The sequence below is a fragment of the Chinchilla lanigera genome, unplaced genomic scaffold (genome assembly GCF_000276665.1).
Source record: "Chinchilla lanigera isolate Chin_1 unplaced genomic scaffold, ChiLan1.0 scaffold00039, whole genome shotgun sequence".
NCBI lineage: Eukaryota > Metazoa > Chordata > Mammalia > Rodentia > Chinchillidae > Chinchilla > Chinchilla lanigera.
In genome coordinates, this window is record NW_004955440.1 from 18,340,889 (window position 1) to 18,362,061 (window position 21,173).

The following is a 21,173-nucleotide window of genomic DNA, read 5'->3' on the forward strand; positions in this document are numbered from 1 at the left end:
TCTATCTTTCCATTTCTGATATGCTCTTCAATTATCTTTTTCAGAGTAATGTAGTTTTCAGGATAGAGATCCTTTTCTTCCTTTGTTAGACTGATTCCTAAGTATTTCATTTTATGACAGGTTTATTGTGAAAGGGGTTGTTTTCCTCGGTTCTCTCTCAGTGAATTTGTTCTTTGTGTACACGCATGCTATTGAGTTTTGAGTGTTGACTCTGCATCCACTACACAATTTTTTATTAAACCTAACAGTCTTTTGGTGGATTTTAACCTGAGCTGAAACCCAGATGAAAATACAACCACTGTGTCCTGTGTTGGAAATCAGCAGCAGGGAAGAACACAGAAGCTTTTCGCTGTTGGTGGTGGCGGCGGTTCTGAGAATGGAGCCCAAGCCCTTTACACTGAGCTGTTTATTCAGCTCCTGCCAACCTCTTTTCCTTTTTTGATACCAAAAATTGAACTTGAGGCCTTGCAGTTGCTGGGCAGGTGCTGCGCCATGGAGCTATACCCCCGGTTCTCCACTTGTAAGAGTTTGTTTTAGTTCGAGACTGGCTCTTGCTAACTTGCTAAACTGTCTGGTCTGGGAACGAACTTGAGATCCTCCTGCCTGCACATCCCAGGCTGCCGGGACGCGCCAAGAAGACCCACAGATTCCAGTTTACTGTCTCCATTCAAAGATGATTTTGTACATTAATTACGTTGATCTTATCTTTGCATATAGTCTACATGTAATGAAATATACTTTACCCTGTAAGTATGGGCAATTATTACATGTCTACTAAAATAAAAGATTAGGTTTCACAAACTAAAACAAAAATAAAAAAATCCATATGTAAGATACATCACAACTTAACTCCAGAAGAAAAACCAGGCTAGCCTGGTATGTTGGTGCATGTCTGTAATCCCAGAACTCTGGGAGGCTAAAACAGGAAGATCACAGGTTCAAGCCCAGCCTGGTAACATAGCATGACCTCGTCTCAAAATGAGAAAGTGAAAAGGTGTAGAGATGGAGCTCATGTGAAAGCCTTGGGCTTACTGATCATTACCACAGATACACACTAACAAAAAAACAAACAAAAACACTGAGAAATATTTTGTGATTATATACTGCAAACTTATTTTAAATACAGGCACATTTTTATCATCTTCCACTCTAGTACATAAAGAAAAAATAATACTATATATAGGTTCCAGTACAATATTGTTATAACTTCACATTCACAGTCTCCGTCTTCTGAATCATTTCTGACACATGGAGCTGGTATTTGTCTTCTCCCCTGACAGTACCATCCTCTGTATTACCCCGAGTGTTGGTGACGCAGAGCTTGAAAAACTAAAATGAAATAAAAATGAAACCAAAAAACTGAGTGGAAGCACTAAAATGTGTGCTTTTAAAAAATACTGTGTTTGTATCTCACAAGGTGTCTTGTGCCTCACGTTTCTTATGTGTAAGTAGGAACATAATATTATCAACTTTAAAGGGTTTTTATGAGGAAAAAGTGAATCCAGATCTGTAGACTCCTGGCACAGCATCCAGCACCTGGTCAGCGCTACACACATGCTTTTATTTTTTTATTTTTTATTTTTTATTTTGGCTTTTCCTCCGGTACCAGGAACCGAACTCATGACCTTTCGCTTGCCAGACAGGCGCTTTGCCGCTGAGCTAAATCCCCAACCCCTAACACATGCTTTAAAAATGAATCAGAAAACATGTTTATCCATTCTTTCTTTTTAAAATTCAGGAACTGTGTTTTATCTGAAATCCCTGCCAAGGCTAACAATATTGCATAGAATGATTCAAAAGGCTAGAAGAGAGGATTTTTGAATGTTCTTTATACAAACAAAATGTATATCATAAATGCTCTGATCCAATTAATAAACAAGGTCTACACATATTGAAACATCACACTGTGCCTCATAAGTATATGCAATTGTTGTGTGCTGACTACAAACAGAATAGGAAACATTGGTAGAGTCACTATTTAAAAAGTCTTCCAGTTCTCAAAATAACTATATTATTATTTTGCTGTGTAAGTAGTGAGATCATGGAAATACACTTTGACTACAATCAAGCACTTATTTCTGGATCCCAGTGTCTCTCATAATTCAGAGAAGGGTTGCCAAACTGTGGCCTGTGGACCCAGTCCAGGCACCACTGATTTTTATAAATAGGAGTTTTGTGTGGCCCTGTCTTACATAAATGAAACTTCAACTGGAACCTAGCCATGTCCACCCCTTTATCTACTGTCTCCGTAAATAGACGGAATCCAGTCACTGTGACAGAGACCATACATTCTGTGGAGATGAAAATGTCAACTATCTGATACTTTGCAGAAGTGCTTTGCTGACCTATGAATTAGCGTGCTAGTGCCTGACTCTTCCCCGGGTGAGTCTTTCATATAAACCTCTTGGTTTTTCGCCATATATGCTCACCAGCTGTTTTCTTTAGATAGACGTTTTTACTGTTTTCTTTACATGGATGCATTTTGTTTTCAGTTAATGTTATTTTATTTAAAAGCTTTATATCATTTTAAATGAAAAATGAGTAAAATGTGACAGAAATGGAAGATATTTATGGAAGTAAATATACCTACAGCAAATGAATTTGGTATTAATTTCTAGGAGAATGCTATTCCCTGCCAGTGTGAGACCTGCTCTCTTAGGTAATAAAGGAGATTTTCAGTAGTTGGAGATATGATAAAAATGTTCTTTGCTCCAATTGAAACTTTAATCTTGCTTTAATGAGAGAGATTAGAAGAGAATTTAGAAAGGAAGCTACAATTTTCTCATTACACACGACTCATCCTCCCAACATTCCGAGGCCCCCACAGCAGCTCTGAGCTTCTCCCCAGTCTGCAGCGATGCGTGTCACATACTTTCAAAACCTCTGTCATCAAACAAACCAAGTATTTAGCATATTATGAAGTTAGCTCTAATCAGCACCATGGCTACGTAGCCTGTAACAGTTTACATGGTGTAACTCTGCTGGCAAGAATTTTAAAAAGTCCTTAGACCCCTTAAAGTTTAGGAAACAATGTTACTGATCCCAAATAGAGTTATTTCCCAATATAAAAGTATATCTCATTTATACAATAACAATGTTGTTTAATCAAAGTCAATAAATGTAAATCAAGTTTGAAATGGCAGGACTAAATTTAAAGTGATTCCAGAAATTTTGATCTTTTTATAGGTCTAAGGTCCAGATGTATATTGTATAAAAGACAGCACTTATTAGTTACTTTGTATTATGTAGTCTTAAATTTATAAACTTAACTTTAAAACTTAGGCTCATAGCACATTTTATTTTTAAATATATATGCATCTATAGTCCCAGATTTACAGGATATGTCATAAACTAAGAACATAGTTGTTCATTTAAATCACAACCTGATTCTTGAAAACATTTTATAGGTAAACATTTATATAGTCTTTAACTCTTAAATTTTTTAAGTAACCAATAGCCCAACCATGAAAAACGTAAGAAATCATCTTAGTAAAATATAAAAAGTTTGTTTTTAATCTAGTTTTATAAGTTTAACCAAGAGTATTTTAATATCTTAAGAAAATCTTGTTGCTTTAGACATAGAAAACTTTCAGCCTCTTAACTATAGCAAACTTAATTATGTTTTAATAACAATAATATTTTAATAATATTTTTAATAACATTAGTTGTGGTAGAGTATAATAAGATTCTGCAAAAAAACAGAGAAGTTACCCATCAGCAGAAAAAAATACAAAGCAAATTAGTTGAGGCAGCTGATTTTTAAGCTGCAGGGGTAGTTTGTTCTGGCAGCTCCCGGGCCCAAGGGCCCTCATTTATTTATTTATCTTATTACCTTTAACCAAGGAAAAACTCTTAAATTATTATACATAGAAAGCAATGAGAATTGCATTACTAAACACAATTTTTTAAAAAGATAAATGCTGCATTCACTGGTTAACAACCTGGGCAAAAACCTGTCACCAACTTCAAGGACCTTTGTACTTTTATCTCGCCAACTGTCTCAGTTACTTTTTTCTCATGGCTGGGACAAAATACCCGACACCCAAAGTCGAAGGAGGAAAGGTTTATTTAGCCCACAGTCTGTGGAGGTTTCAGTCCATAATCAGCTGGTTCCAAGGCAGGGCAGCACGGGGGCAACAGTTTATGATGGCAGAAGACGGAGAGCACGCCCCTTCTCCCTTACACTGTACGCAGGCTACCACCCCCAGGGCAGGTGTAGCACTCACACCTCCAAGCCCAGCACTAGACAATGAACCAGTCACAACCTCTACATTAAGCTGACTCTGAAAAGCGTCCCTCCATGTCCACATACGGCTTTGGGGCACATCCAGACGCAAACCATACACCAACCACTTTAAATTAGATCATTGTTAAACCACGGGAACAAAAAGCACTTGGGCTAATATCATGGGTGTCCATTTACCTATAAACCAACTTAAACAGATCATAAACTTGAAAGGTAGCACATGTATACACACTAACCTAATTATATGTAATCTTCATGTTACCAAACCCTAAGTTTTTTATCTGTGAGCCTCATGTAAGCCTGGAGCCTACCAGTCCTAGCTTGTAATGTTTTAAGTGAGTAACCTTAAATATTTTATTTTAAAATTTTGAGTACTCTTAAAATTTGGATACCCTTAAAGTTTTTATTTTATATTTTTAAATGGAAAGCCCTAACAAAGCCAGATGTCTATAAGGGCAAAAAAGAAAAATAAATTGATATGAACTCAAAAATATTTTTTTGATGAAACAGCTGCAAGTACATTAACCAATTACTAAAACAGGTTAACAGACAGATGAATGGACAAGAAAATGTATAGAATACATGAAGCAGTTATGTTTAACTGGCATTCACTTTTAGCTGTATGGGCGTGGCTGAATTATAGTAATATTTTATTTTATTTTATTTTTTACTTTTTTATTTTAAAGAAAATAGCACCAAAGAAAAGAACAATAGCAAAATATAGACAACACAAGGCAAGGACATTAAAAGTGATACAGGGTTTCAAACCAAATGATAGAGATTAGCAGTGGTTGTTTTATTACATATTGTTATCTTCAACCAAGTTGCTCAAATTACCAGATGTAAGAATAGAACATTGATCAAATCATTAAAGGAAAAGAAAATAATGTTCCTTTAATATTTTATAGTTTAAGATTTACAATTATAAATAAACTATTCAGAATTTTCCCTAGGGGAAATCATAATGCTTTGTAGATGAATCATAGCAGAGATTTCTTGTAATAAGTTACACCAGGAGGAGTCAGAAGGAGGAAAGCGCATCTGCGCCGGAGCATGGGGTTGAGGGCAGACTGTAAAGGAACAGAAAGGCTGTGAGTCAGCCTCCATAGGGACCAAGAGTCCTCTTCTGGGAGCCCATGTGGAAGCCAGGCAGCACTGTATCGAAAAATGAGATGTTTCTTCTTGAGAGCCTGAGGATCAAATCCAGATCCGTTCTTAAGAATATCGCTCAGCGGTGTCAGAGGGAACAGGAGACATGAGACCCATTAGGGGTCCTGCATCTACCCCAAAAGCATTGCTTAGGGTAGGTAACAGATCTCCTGTCCCAGGAAAACACACAAAGCAAGTGCCTCTTTGGGGGCATCTCCTAAACAAAGGAGATCTTAATCCATGAAAGTGAAGAAGACCTTAACAGGATCCAACCTCGAAGCTGGGACCACCTGTCCCATTGACCAGGTTGGACGGATAAGTGAGAAAGACTCCTAGCAAGCCATGGTCCTGAGCCATGCACTGAACAGTCAGGAAGAGGGAACTCACCATCCTGGAGAGACGGAAAACCTGGGGACTCAGGAATCTTCCACGTGAAGGAGGCTGTCCGTCCTTGTGGGTCTTCCCAGTGGAAACAGTGACCATTATGCACACCAACACCCTTGTCTCAAGAAGCTGGAGGACGAAATCAGGGACAGAAGGGAGGTTAAAGGGGAAGTGTTTATTGGAAATACTGCATAAGAAGAAAATTAGCTCCAGGTGGGTTTCCAGGAGGTGTCCCGAGCTTCCTTTGTCTTGGTCTTAAAGAGATAAGCAGAGAGTGACAACTTGTCCAGTTATTTATTGGTCACTTCTCGCAGGTGGAGGTAGGGAGGGTTGTTAGCTAACAGCATGTTCTACCTAAAAAGTTTCTTTCCTGGGAGAAATGGTTCTTATCTGCCTATCCTTTTCCTAACTTTCTCTTCTTTTTCTTGTGTTTGCTTACATTTTTAAGATTGACTAGCGGCATGGCTTGAATTGACTCTTACTAAGTGTGTGTGCCATTTTCGTTAGATTCAGTTGACTCTTTGGCCCTGTCCCTTTTACACTTCCGGAAACACTGGTTTAGCAGTGATGACGGTGACACAGCTAAGGGAAGCTAAACTGTATCGAGAGCGTATTCCTCGTCAAGCGCTCTTCTAGAAGCCGTGCGTGCACAGACGGCTCTCACAACCGCTCCTGAAGCAGGTTCTACGCGCCTCCGTCTGCACAGGCGGAAGGCTCAGGCAGAGAGCCGCTGACACCTGCGCGGTGTTCTCAGCTGACCAACAGCGAAGTCCACCGCGCGGCAGTGAGTAAGAATGAGGAGCAGAGCGCTGGCCACCACTTGTGCGTCTAGAAAACGTGAGGTCAGTGATGAGCTGCCATCGTCTCCTCCACATCATAGACACTGCCGTAGGAATGTGGAGGAAGGCTTTCCAGAAGTGACTAGCTTACCAAGGATCTATTTTATTTTATTTCCCTTTATAAAATGGTAGTACCTTTTTTCTCGTATGAGGATGTTGAGAATGAATATTAATAAATAAAATGAATGATCATACAATATCTTTGTCTTCTGTATTAGTGAAATATTTAAAAAATTTTAAAACGTCCACTTCTGTGAAGTCATAATGAAATCTTGATAGTGTATGTTCTATTCATAAATTGTGTAATGGGGTGTGCTATTTTCTGTAAGTAATTTGAAAATGTGTTTTTTAAGATGTTCATCTTTTATTTGTTTTTTTGTTTTGTTTGTTTGTTTTTCTTCTGGTACTAGGAGTCAAACTCACAACCTTGTGCTTGCCAGGCAGGCGCTGTGCCGCTGAGCTAAATCCCCAGCCCCTTGAAAATGTATTTTAAGGGCCATACTAAGTTTACTTTTTGAAACCCAAACTTGAACTTCGAGGAATGTATTTTGAGGAAGTACTGTTAAATAGTTCTAACAATAAAGATATTTTGGAAGAAAACAATGCAAACCCTGAAATCAAATAGACTCCTTTGGCTGGACTCTAGTGAGAGAACAGAGACATCGCAGCTTCCCCCGTGGAGATGGCATTTTTACTCCTAGGAAGCTAAGAATGAGTCAGGGGAAAGTTTCTCACTGCTGCCTTGGATTTTGAGTTTCCAGCGGTAACAAATTTGTAAGCACTATGGAACTCTATGCTGAAAAGGCCAGGCTGCATTTGATTACTGGCTTTATCTATGAAAGATTTTAGGCTGCTTAATGTGTATGAATCTCAGTTTTCCATCGTTAAGCAGAGATAAAGATTTCTATTCTGTTAAAACCACTAAAATGAGACCGTGCATACACAACAAAGGCTTTCAAGGACATGGTTCAGCTAAGAAACGTTACCTCTCTTCCTTCTTCTGTTTGGCTTCTTTAACACGCAGTGGGGGAAGAAAGCCTCAGGTATTTGGGGCTGACTCATACAGATGGAGCATTTAACTTCAGTTCTATGCGAACACCAAGAGAGTCAGTAAGTGGTGGGGGACGCCAGTGACAAACTGGGCTCCAGGATGCACTTGCCCTGCGCTGTAGTCTGGACCCAAGTGTCTCTCTAAGGTCCATGTTGCAAAGGCGTGGTCCCAAGCCCGTGACGCTCTTAGGAGGTGGAGGAGCCTGTGAGAGAGGAGGCTTGAGGGGAGCGCTGCAGGTCCCTGGGGATTGTGCCTGCCCTCGCAGGACAGTGGAACCCAGCTCCTCCTTTTTCTCTCCTTCATTTCCTCATCAAGAAGTGTTTCAGCCATGACTTGTGCTCTCGCCACCAGGCCAAAGCAATAGGACCCACTGGTCATGAGCTGAAACCTCTGAACGTGAGCTAAGACCCAACTTTTCTCCGTTCGAGTTGGCTTATCTCAAGTTGTTACAGTGACAGTGACTAACGCGTCCTGCACCCTTTAGTAGGCTAAACTTTCTGTTCCTCAGTTTCATTATCCATAAAATGGAGATAATAAGAGGACATCATTCAGAGGAGCAGGGAGATTTATGTTTTAATTTTATAGATTTATGATGCTGCCTGACACGTAGGAGTACTCTGTGTGTATTATTACATAAAATACTTTGACAGCTCTGAAAAATGTCAGAGAAGCAATAATTTTGTCATGTCTTGAAGTTGTTGGTAAATGTTTTATTATTATGCCACAAATCTTCAGTATATGAGCTCTTACATGATGAGAAGGGCTGGATTCAACTGCTCTCCTTAGTTCTTGATTGCTATGAAATACTTGCTGTGTTACCTTGCTGTCAGTGTAATAGGATTTAAGACGGTTTTATAAAATGAGAATAGTATCATTTAAAAATATGCCAGGAAATGCTTTAGAAAAGGAGGCGTCTTAATAGCAGACTTTACTGAAGCAAAGTGTCCAAATCTCCCTGAAGCTAGAGAATTGATTGCTTTGCAGTTCAGTTGCCTTATTGAAAGCAGGCTGTGTTTTCGAAAAAGTGCTTGGCATTTTATAACCACACAATAATGGGGAGAACTTTTGAACGTGCGAGTATGAGGAGCCATTGAAGGTTTTTTTCCCCTTGCAGAGTGTATAAGATAGGAGCAGATTTCACTGGCTCTGCTGGTGGGGGTGGAGCGATGTGAGAAGGGGTTTGGGAGGATGAGTCGCACAGCACAGAGGGTATCGGCACAGCACGCGTACCTATCCTCTGTGTATGAATCCTGAGGCGAAATTACTCAAGCGGTATGCTAACACGAATAATAATAAAAGCAATCCAGGGGAGTCTAATCGGGGAGCACATAACTACACATATATGGCCACTAAATTTAGTTCAGAAGAATTTATGCTATTTTGCCTTTCTTATATGCATACATAATTTTAAGGAAAAAATATGCTTATTCTCCTTTTCCCCCCAAAGAGAAGAGTGTGTGAGAACAGAGTGAGGTATATAATGTGTTTTACCAGTGATTGCTGTGTTTTTAATGTTAATTTAATGCCCATGCTGGTTGGTTAATCCGATAAATATATATTAAAGAAAAGGTGTTGGCGTACCCTAACTGTGGGCAGCCCGCTTGAAAACATCGCTGAACTCCGTGCTCGCGGCCAGCGGCAGCACGGAGGATCATAGCCACCCTTTTTCTTTGCGCTGCTCGCTGTGGATTCAGAGTTGAGGGATGAGCTGGGCAGTGCCTTTGCCCTGCTGTGGGGCGGGACAGATCCGCGTGCTTGCCCTTCGGTGCAGCGGTGAGCGTGTCGGGAGCTTGCTGCCTACCGAGTCTCACTTGGCGGGATCTTTTTCTAGTTAGGCTGGAAGATGCCAGATGGAAAAAATAACAATATATACCCTAGAATGGACCAAAAAATTACCTGAAAAAATAAAGGGATAGAACCGTGCAGTTTGATGTGTGTGGGCTAAACCTGTATTAGAAGTCAGGAACTTGGATTGCAATTACCGTCTTATTAGACATGAGTGCCATCCTGGGTGTACGAGCAGGGCATCTGCATCCCATCGCGGTAATTTAAAGCCTCTGGCAGGCAAAGCATATGTCTCCTTTACCCAAGGGGAGGAAGTAGCTTTCCCTCCTTACCAATAGGGCCCCCTAAATGTATTGCCTGCTCTGCCAGTCCCGTTCTGACACTGACTGGGTATGACAGTACAGCTGGTTCTGCTGACATGTTCTCTCCACGAATTCTGCTGGCAGATGTTCCTCACCAAGGGCCCTGTGGTGTATGTGGCATAGTTTGTCCTCAGCTTGGGATCTTAGTCCAAATTCTCAGAAAACAGGAAAAATTTCCATTGTTTCCCAATAACTTACAGTCAGCATAAAGAGAACAAGTGAAACATAAAACATAAAAAACAACAAAGAAGAAACTCGTCTTGCAATAAAGGAATCCTCAAAAGAACACCACATGTGCTGGAGGGAAGGTGATAGAGTAGGACCAACATCAAACCATACTCTATAGACAGCATGTAATTGCAAGGCTCTAGAAAAGCTCTGAGGACAAAACAACAAATTAATACTTTACAAAACATTAGACATGGTAGGAGCTTTCAACAGCACCATCGTCAAACAACAGCATATATCTCAGAGAAGATGATTTTTAAATTCTACTACAGATAAAATCACAGCTAATACTGTCAAACCTATATCAGGGAATATAGCACAAGTTAAACTTAAAATAAAAATTCCTGGTGGAAATCAGGTACTCACAAGTGTCTTACAATAAAGATCTCAGAAACTGGGAACTGGTATTGGAAGATTGGTGGTCAATTTTATATCTATTTTAAAATTATGAGTCAATAATTATGGTAATTGTGGCAATAATGCAAAGTCTAAATGTTACAAATGTGAAAAATGTAAAACAGTCTAAAAGCAAAATAATGAGAGATAAGAAGAAAAAATGAGGTAAAAGGAAATGTAAATATGCTTCTTTTAGCAGAGTCAGATAATATTTTCTAAAGGGAAAATTTAAGAACTATAGCTTATGGTATTATTTAAAACTTTTCTCAAATAAGAGGGCACACAGAAAACTGTAATAAGTAAAAAATACTAAATTCAAAAAATATTGAGTCAGAAATAAGAATAAAGCATATCTTTTTTTTTTTTTTTTTAAAGGGTAACTAAGCTAAATGTGACAAGAGAAAGGCTTTCAGATTTATTTCCACGAGGACAGGGACTTTGGTGTTTTTCTTGTGTGGTGGTATCTGTAATGCCTAGAACTGAAACCAAACCAAACCAGTATGAAAATGGAAGGACTATTTGGCTCACATAACCAAAACTTTTAGTGGAACAATGGGTGCTGTGGAACAATGTGTGCTGTAGAGTCTCTGGCTTTGTTTCCTAGAAATTCCCTAGTCTGCACCCTGGGGCTGGTTCTCAGACTAGCTTTCCTCGGGTCCTAAGAGTTGCCAATAGCAGCTGTAGAAATGCGATTCTTCCTTCAAAGTCATCATGCTTTTCTTGCCCCATCCCCAAGTCTCCTGAACTAGTGGCCGTGGAAGGCAAATAGGATTGCCCCTGATCGACTTAGATCAGAGTTCTCAGAGTGTGAACCGTGGATCTCCAGGGGTCCTCAAAGCTCTTCCAAGAGGTCTGCAGGGTCAAAGTTATGTTCTTAATAATACCCGGAGGTTTGTTTGCTTTTTCACTGTAGTCACATGAGCCACTATGATATAAAAGCTGATGATGCCTGCTGTGGTTCAGATCTAAAGCACCTCTCCCCAACTCTTCCATGGGCTGCTGTATCCCCCAGGGGATTCCTCCACTGAGGAGCTCATCAGCCGAATGTGAGCCAGGAGGTGGCCCTGGCTGGAGATGGGTCACTAGGAGTGCGACCTGCAAAGTCCATTCTTGTCCCTGACTCCTCCCTTCTCTCTCGGCTCCCTGGTTGCTGTAGGTTAAGAAGCTTTTCCTTTGCCATGTGCCTTAGTTACTTTCCTCTTGTTCCTGAGACAAATTGCCTGACACCCAAAATTAAGGAAGGAAAGGTTTATTTGTCCACAGCTTGTGGAGGTTTCGGTGCACAATCAGCTGGCTCCAAGGCAGGGTACCGTGGCACAGGGGCAACAATTCAAGGTGGCAGAAGACAGCAAAAGCAACAAGAGCACGGGCGGGGGGTGGGGAGCAAGCCTCTTTTCCTCCCTCATATTGTGAGCAGGGAGGGCGGGGGTAGCACTCACACCGTCTCTATGCCCTTCTCTTGCGCAAGATGAGAACCTCTATAAGGACGGACTCTGGCTCTCTGCTGAGTTGCTTCATTAAACTTCTAAATTTGTCAAGTTGATACAATGCATCGATCATTGCACCATGCCTCTCCGCCATCTTGTTCCTGCCTTGGAGCCAGCTGACCATGCCCTGAAACTGTGAACCAAAATAAACCTCTCATCCTTTAAAATGCACACACTGTATTGAGTATTCTGTCATAACCACTGGAAAGTACTGTAGCTAAGACAATGGCTTCGTATGATTGAAGCAATGGTACCAAGCACTACCGTGATCATTACAGTCTTCACCATTAGTCACTTACAGCCAAAACACGTCAGTCACACCTAGGAATGCCACAGATAAAGCAGGAAAAACTATTAGTGTCATTATGTTTGTTTAATGTTCTGTGTGATGCATTCAGTACCTATGCAACAGCGAGGAGCACCGCGATTGTCCTGAGGAAATCACTTGGCAATTGTTTGAGATGCAGCTGAACTAGTTACTTTTTCATGTAACATCATTTTATTTCAAAGAACCACTGTTTAATTGAGACTTTTTAATATTTTTATTCTTAGCGCATGTTTCTAGAACATGCTTGTGCAGTGGTATATATCTGTAATCTCTGCATTCAGGAAGCTGATGCAAGAAAATAAAAAATTAATGACAAGTGTAGGCCACATAGTGTGATCCTTTCTCAGAAATAAAAATATCCAGGATATTTATAATTATTCCCTTCATTGTGAGTTTTGCTATTACCCCATTTTTGTTACTTTCTGCCTCGTTCGACTTTTCTAATGTATTGATTCTTGCTTTACTAGTTATTGATTGTACTTTTCATTAAGTGTTTTGCTAAATATGTTTAAGACTTGTTTAAAAAAAGAACCACTGGTAGACAAATGACAATTTTCAGATCTGGATATCTGATCGACATTTTCTTGCAAACAAATGAAGGGAAGCTGTCACTTCTAGGAAACCACTGAATTTTTCTGGTCAAAGTTTAAATTGAAACTTAGAGGTAAAATTTTAAACTGTGGAAAACTGTCATCATGGGCTCAATACCTTCCCAATATTATAAGAGTTTTCTGGTTATACTGATGGTGATATTACCAAATGTGGCTCTTGTGGATGAAATGTGTCCCGATTTAGAAGACTTCCATAGCTTATGGCACCAGCATTTTCCAAATGACCAATACAGAGTCCTCAGAATCGTGCTTGATAAATGATTCATTTGTCTACAAAACAGAGCAATAAAGTTTTAATGTAATAAAGTAAGGCGTATAAAATGTCAATTAACATGGCTTCAGATTTTATAATGAAACTAACATTTAAGATACTAGTTATATCAAAAAAGAATGCAGTCACCTTAAAAACCATTCAAATATCCTTATTTTTCAACTAAATGCTTGTTTATGGCCTGATTCTCCACATGTAACTCAGTCAAACATATTTCAGCAAACAATGCAAAAGCAGGTACTAGAATCTATTTCTTACAAGACAGAAATTTAAAAAATCTGCAAAAGTATAAAAGAGTGCCTTTCCTCTTATTATGTTTGTTTTAGTTTGGTAAATACAGCTATTTTCACAAAAAAAACACTAACTGTATTAATGTATAATAAGTATTGTATTATTGTTTTAAAATGGATCATAAAATTTTCAAATTTTGTTTTAATTTTTATAGTAAATGTTGATAGATAAAAATTACCTAAACAAAAGTGTAATAAGTCCTTGATAATTTTAAGGGTGCAAAGAGGTCCTGAGGCCATAAATTTTGAGAATGACTAATTTAGGTTAATTAGGTGTCATTCATGAAGCTGAATGGTGAGTCAAGTCAACTCAAATTTTCTAGTTTGAGATTATATATGATATACATATAAATGTATCTATGCTAGAGTATACTTGTGTTCATCTCATGATTTCTCAATAATTTTACTATTAAAATATTTGCTGGTTTTATTTTCATGATGTATACATTTTTTGGTGGACTCCCCACCAAAAAAATCCCCCCAATACCTCCTATACAACTGGGGAGAGTTTGAATAATTTTAGGGAGGCAACTACAACTTTCAGTGCAATGATGCAGGTTAAAATAAGCAATAAAAATAGCTGTCACGCAGCTTGGTGTTCCACATAACATACTTGTATGGTAGTAACGGTTGGTAATTCAGTATTAGTCAAGATTTTCAAGTCATATCTTTTAGCTCATTACATATCAAATTGATGAAAAGATAAGTAGTAAGAAATTAGAGGCCTGTGGCCCACAGCCCATACCCGCTCAGTCTAGCGCCGAGCAGTGGCATCTGCGCAGTGCTCTGTGCTGGCTTCCAGGAGCACAGATAGCCTGGCCTGTCAGGACTACACAGTGAGTTCAAAACCAGTTTAAGTGTTGGGTGTGGTGTGCACACCTGTAATCCCAGCACTCAGGAGGCAGAGGCAGGGGGATTGCCACAAGTTTGGGGCCAGCCTGAGCTACATAGTGAGTTCAAGGCCAGCCTAAACTGCATAGTGAGACCCTGTCCCCCCTCCCCCCCAAAAAAGAAGAAAAAGCTTAACAAATAGCAAGACTCCAGGCTGGCGATATAGGTCAGTGGCACAAGCACCTACCTGGAAGCATGAGGTCATGAGCTTGATTCCTGGTACCAAAAGAAAAAAGCAAGACCCTGTCAAATAAATAAATAAAATGGCTGGGGAAAAAAAAGAAATTAGAAAATATAATTAATGTGGGCATTTTAATAGTTATATATTGTACTCTGTACCATAAAGTTTAATAAAATTGACCATTATAGTGAACCTAAAGAAATCCGAAGCATATGAAGAACTAGAAACACTAGCGACTACTTCCCTTACCACAGTGAAGTTAAAATAGGAGTCAACTGCAAGAAAAACAGACCTGCCACTGGCCAGCACGGTCCGTGTGTCAGAGAAAATGGAAATTAAAACTCAAACAACAGCACAGATTTGCAGGCAGCAGCTTCAACTGAAAGTTAATTACAGAACAGAAACAAAGTTGGCTGTCCCGTAGGCAACCCTAGCAAAGAAAAGATTGGCTACTTTACAAATAAACAGCCAGCTCCTCCAGATGGAGAGTTCTCTAATAAAGGATTCATTTCACTTTTATGGAGTCCCAAAGGAATGCCTTAATTATTCATAATTTTTTTTTCTAAAAGGGCAGGCGTCTTTGGCAAGGTGGAATTTAGTTACCACCGAGATGTGTGTTTACACGCAACCCAAAATATGTTAAGAAATGCGTCATGCCACTCTCACCCCTTGGAAATTTTATTATGGAAATGCATTGTGATGAAGGTGTAAGGAAGCTTATGGTAGAGTCTTAGATCCCTCACCATCTTTGCTTGAATCTCATATAGTTTGTCCTCTCATCCCATTTTGTTATCTCAAAGACTACAGTGGCTTGCTTGCTTAACTGACAGCATGATTTACTTTCTTCCTCTTACTGTCCAAAGTTGTAGCTGCCTGTTTGTTTTGTCTTGGGCTTCCACTTTGAAATCCTGTCAAGGTTCTCCTGTGTTAGAACTTTCATACCCAAGATTCTAAAAATAAAATAAGCTGATATCTCAGGGCCATAAGGTGGACCATCCTGAGGGTGTCATTCACACCAGGCCCGCGCTGTGTTCCACAAGGATCATTAAACTAGAATAGAGTGTACACAGTGGTTCTGTGTGGACAGTGTGGTGATCCTTGACTCCTCCCTCCCTCCCTCCCTCCTTTTCCTTTTCTTTCTTTCTTTCCTTCTTTCTCTTTCTTTCTTTCTTTCTTTCTTTCTTTCTTTCTTTCTTTCTTTCTTTCTTTCATCTTTCCTTTTTTCTTTCTTTTTCTTTCTTTCTTCTTTTTCTTTCTTTCTTTCTTTCTCTCTCTTTCTTTCTTTCTTTCTTTCTTTCTTTCCTTTCTTTCTTTCTTTCTTTCTTTCTTTCTTTCTTTCTTCTTTCTTTCTTTCTTTCTTCCTTCCTTTCTTTTTCTTTTTCTTTCTTTTGACAGATTCTCACTATATAGCTCAGGCTGACCTTGAATTTACTATGTACCCCAGGCTAGCTTGACTGTTGGTGATCCTTCGGCCTCAGTCTCCCAAGTGCTGGGATAATGGGCATGTGTGGCCACACCTGCTGCCTTGACTTTATTCTTAAATAACTCATATGACAGATGATATTTAAATGAACATTTCAGAATATCTATAAATCTACTTTTTCCTTCACGTGAGTTAAGTTGTTACTAGCAGGAATACTTGTAGTGTAAACAATTATAATATGTTAGGCAAGAATAAATAAAATGTCCTAGCCCAAGGAATTAATAGAGTGCACTTAAGACACCCAAGTGAAGGAACTGGAATACGTGTAACACATTAATGAACTAGAAAACAAGAAAAACTATAGTTGACAAAATAAATCACAAGTTATTTACTGAGGAAACCAACTAGCTAGCAAAAAGCAGCAAAAAGAATAAGAAATAACACATATTTAAAATTAAAAATGATAATACAAATGGGAAAACATAATAAGTGAAGAGAAACTAATTATTATACAATGCCACAGACCATTATGGAGATAAACTCAAAAATCAAAAGGAGAAGAGTGCTTTTCTAGAAAAATGAAATGACTAAAACTAATAGACTGTCACAAAAAAAGTATACAAAGTAGGTTTATAAGCAATGATCTAATTCTCAGAAGCTACAGGACAAAAAGAAGATCAACATTTGATTATTTTAAGAGCATATGTACAAACAAACTAAAAGTTCATATTAAGCACTGGAAAATTCATTTCTATTCCAAATATAAACATAAACATATGCATATATATTTAAGAACCAAACTTTTTAAATGTAAGATGTAAAAATCAGCTAGAGATGCAATTCAATAGAAAATGTAAAATTATATGTCCAGACTGAAAAAATAAAATATGGATTGCCAATAAAAAAATAGATGAAAAAGTATAATGCTGGTATGGAAATGCAACCAATAAAATTGTATGTTACATTTCCCCTATCATTTTTCAGTTTCCACCCAAAAAGCTAAAAAAGGTTTCTTCTTTTTGTTCTGAAACTAAACATTGATATGTTTGCGTATGGTGTCAGTTGTTTGATATGGCTAGCCAAAAAAATATGGAGGACCTAAGTGAACAAACAGATGATAAGTACTTTAAGTGTGCAGCAAACAGACTATTTTCTTTTATGAGCATTAAATATTTAACTTTAATTTTTTAATTCTCTGTTTCTAATAATCATAGCAATCTTTTTTTTATAACAGTCTTAATAGCTTATGGACAAACAGAATTTCTTTTGAAAGACTTGGCTTTACCTTCTCATTTGTAAGTTTATACATCCAAATCATTTTGCTGGCCCTGCCCCTTATTAAAGTAGCTTTCTGTTGTCCTTCCTGGTGCCAGCATCTTCCTAGTACCCAAATGGCCATGAACATACCTGTCAGCTCATCTTCCTAAAAACCTCACTTGGATTATTCTACCCTCCTGGTCATTAATTTCAATCCCATTTCTTTTGCCCAAAGAACTGTGTCCATGATAAGGCACTTCCATTACAGTCAGTCTCTTGTCCTTCTGTTTCCTAATTTTTAAACTTCAACTAAATCAACATCTGTTCAGTTTCTTGTGTGTCTTGGACTCACTCCACTCCTTCTAGTTCGCAGTCTTACTCTTGCGCTCCTTTCCCTTTTCACAGCTGGTCTGCAGCAGACCCATCTTTCAAGAAGCAATGAAATCTTTCTTCAGCCGTGATTTTGGATGTCTAACTGTATTTGTCAAAGTTTGACTCACTTACTGTAGTGTTTAGTAAATAATTCCCCCAAATAGAAAGACTGCACCTCTTATTCCAAAGGGACAGAAAGTTGCTGAAAGGCAGGAATTACTTTTCAAACCTCTCTTGTTTATGAGGTCTAGCAAAACAATGTACTCATCGATGGTATCTGGTATGATCTGAACTCCATCTAAATCATCATCATCGCTATTTGAATCTTACCATTCCACTAGACTGATGACTTTGCTTCATAAATTATTCTGACTGTTTAAAAATGGTGTTTTAATGCCCTACTTGGGGAAATCTAGTGTGGAGTTCTGACTAGGAAACTCTAGAAGTTTTTTTATGTCGCACACAGCTCTGTTATTGTAATCAGATGAGAGTCCTTGTAAGCAAGCAATTTAATAAGTGCATTGCAGAAGAAGGGCATAATGATTGAACAAAGGTGGAGAAGCTCCAGTTCAAGAGAGTGAGGTTGAAACGAAGCACAAAATTTCTGTGAAAATCAACGAATAAGGATTCAGTAGCTTTTTGATGCAATCAGCTTCAGCAGGCCCTTCATTTTCTTCTGAATTTGGTGTTTCCTTGAGAGAAACAAGGTCGTCAGTACTAGAATTTTGAAAAGATTGTCGGGGGAAAGAACAATGCGATTGGCTCTGTATTACTTTAAAAGAAGAAGGACATAGAGAATGCCTAGACTGTGGATTCACCCCTAGCGATCGGAACCTACCTTTGAAAGACGGCTGCCACCACGTCTCCAGTGCTGAATCTGTTTTCCGGTTCTGTTGTTTTGTATCGCACAGCGCCTCACAGAAGCGTCCTTTTCCTTCTATTTTACCCTCAGCCATAGGTCAAGCTCTATCCGCTCTGGCATGAACCGCTGCTGAGGTCTTCCAGCTCCTTTTCCTGCCGTTTCTGCCCGCGTTGCTCCTCCATGCTGCGCACTGAGTCATCAGAAGCACATCATGTACTGCTCTGCTTGGAGAGATGCCAAACGGAGGTTAAGTTTTCCTGTCTGTTCTGATCCGGACTTATTCCTTTTCTGATGTGTCTCTCCAGCGAACACTTGACAGTCTAGCTGTGCATAATTTCTTGCTGCTCTTTGACACAGTGTACAATTTTTAAATTCTGTTTTTTGTTGTCGTACTAGTATCTCTACCTTGAATGCCTTCTCTTCTGCCCCTGCCACCTTGAGCCACCTTATCCTCCAACACCAGCACCCACTCTGTATTAAAAGAAACAACCAATGCTTTCCCAGATGGCTGCAAATGGCTCTTGTTTTCCTTCTGGTGCACTTGTTTTAAACAAACATTGTTTGTTTGTCATAATCCCACTCCGCTAAATCAGCAGCAGAAATTTCTCTTATTCAACCTTGTTTATCCTACAGTGTCTGGCATAGAGTCCTTGTACTTCTATTATTGTTAAAAGGATTACCCTTAAGAATGACAAGAGCTATTTTGAGTTGTTAAGTATTTTGCTTCTGTTTTAAAAGGCATTAATCATGTAATCTGTTTCAAACAGGAATTCACAATAGATCAGAATTGATTTCTGTTATTCAATTTAGTAAACTCTTTCAATTTAACTCATTATTCTTAAGGTCATGTAATGTTAATAAAGTGTCAAGCTGGAAAACTATCGCCAAATTTCTTTCATATGAATTGTACCCTTCAGGACATTTAAAATTTGAAGGCAGTAACTAATTTTAAATATTTCTGAAATTGATGGCACATATTAAGTAGGTTTCTTATCAACATTCTTATAATAGTGGTGTATTGTTTTATGTTATCTTGGTCATCGTCAGAATTTTATCTTCAATAAGCAGGAAATGTGTTTTTCTAATGTGTTAATGCAATGCGCTCTTTTTCATTAATTGATTTAGCAATGATTCCATCCATCTATTTCACGTTCAAAGTTTATCTCTTGTTTTAATGAGTTATTACTTTCAGTAGAAACTTAAAGTTTCTGTAACAATTCCCTCCTTAATGTCTGAACAATTTATATTGACTTAATTGTTCATTTGGATATTTCATATTCTTTTAATTTTTAATTAAAATTTTATCTCAGTAATTTAATGAATAAGTTTATGTCTGACTTCAGAAATGGTGTCCCTCTCCATCCTTATCAGAAGTGGTATATTCTTTGCCCAGAATTCTCTCGGCCAGATCCCCAAAATCCCTACTTCCTCTCCAGTGGTACCTAATCCAAATACGAAATGGGGAAGTCAGCGTGGAGACATTCCTCTTCTGATGTGTCTCTCCAGCGAACACTTGATAGTCTAGCTGTGCACAATTTCTTGCTGCTCTTTGACACAGTGTACAATTTTTTAATTCTGTTTTTTGTTGTCATACTATTATGTCTGCCTTGAATGCCTTCTCTTCTACCCCTGCCTACTTGGGTTTTTTTTTTTTTTTTTTTTTTTTTTTTCTGGTACCGGGAATCAAACTCACAACCTCGCGCTTGCCAGGCAAGTGTTTTGCCGCTGAGCTAGATCCGCAGCCCCTACCCCTACCTCCTTGAACCCTCTTATCCTCCAACACCAGCACCTACTCTATATTAAAAGAAACCACCAGTGCTTTCCCAAATGGCGCTGAACAGCTCTTGTTTTCCTTTTAGTACACTTGTTTTCAACAAACATTGTTTGTCATAATCCCATTCCGCTAAATCAGCCTTAGTGTATTTCAGTTAAAATAATTTATTCCTAAAAATTTCACCTGGGCAGATGATAATATAAACACATTGTTAGGTTTTATCACACTGCTTTAGAAATACTCTTGCATTTGAGTTTGAAGCATTTATTTCTTAACTTTATGGTAAATCTCCTATGTAGGTGAGCCAGGACTCTGTGACCTGGGTTACAACTAGTTATTCTTTGGGACTGCAGTTTTTTCATCTGGAAAATAAGAAAATCCAGATAAGTAATCTCTAAATTCCATTTTAGGATTAAGTTCTGGGATACTAACTGTGTTGGAGGAGAGGTATGCTGTCAGCCACTTTACCAAGTTAAACAAGATGAGAATTTTAAAGGGGTGGGAGATTTAATAGGAATGTTGAATAGGCTAAGATTAGGGTGTGTATTTGATAAAATTTAGCTTTCTGTTGAGTCGCAGAGGTTATTAGAGACAAACTACCAGTGAGAGGGGAAAGACTGGTAACAACATAATATGCCCACGGAGTGAAGTATCATGAAGTGAAGAACTTGTATATGTAATTATATATCTATATCTATATCTATCTATCTATCTATCATCTATCTATCTATCTATCTATCTATCTATCTATCTGCAGTATACATAACAGAATTTGTTCCTAAAATAACTTTTACTTAAGATGGAGAAAATATGTGTGTGTTGCTTATGTTAAAAATATGTACACAAAAAAGGAAAAAAAAATCTTTTGAGAGGCTGAAGGGTCCTGGCTAAGAGAACATGGGCTGGAGATACATCAGTCCTGATGTGCATGCACATAAAGGCAGCCTTTTCCTGTGATGTTTAAATTTATTTGCCACATAAGAGAA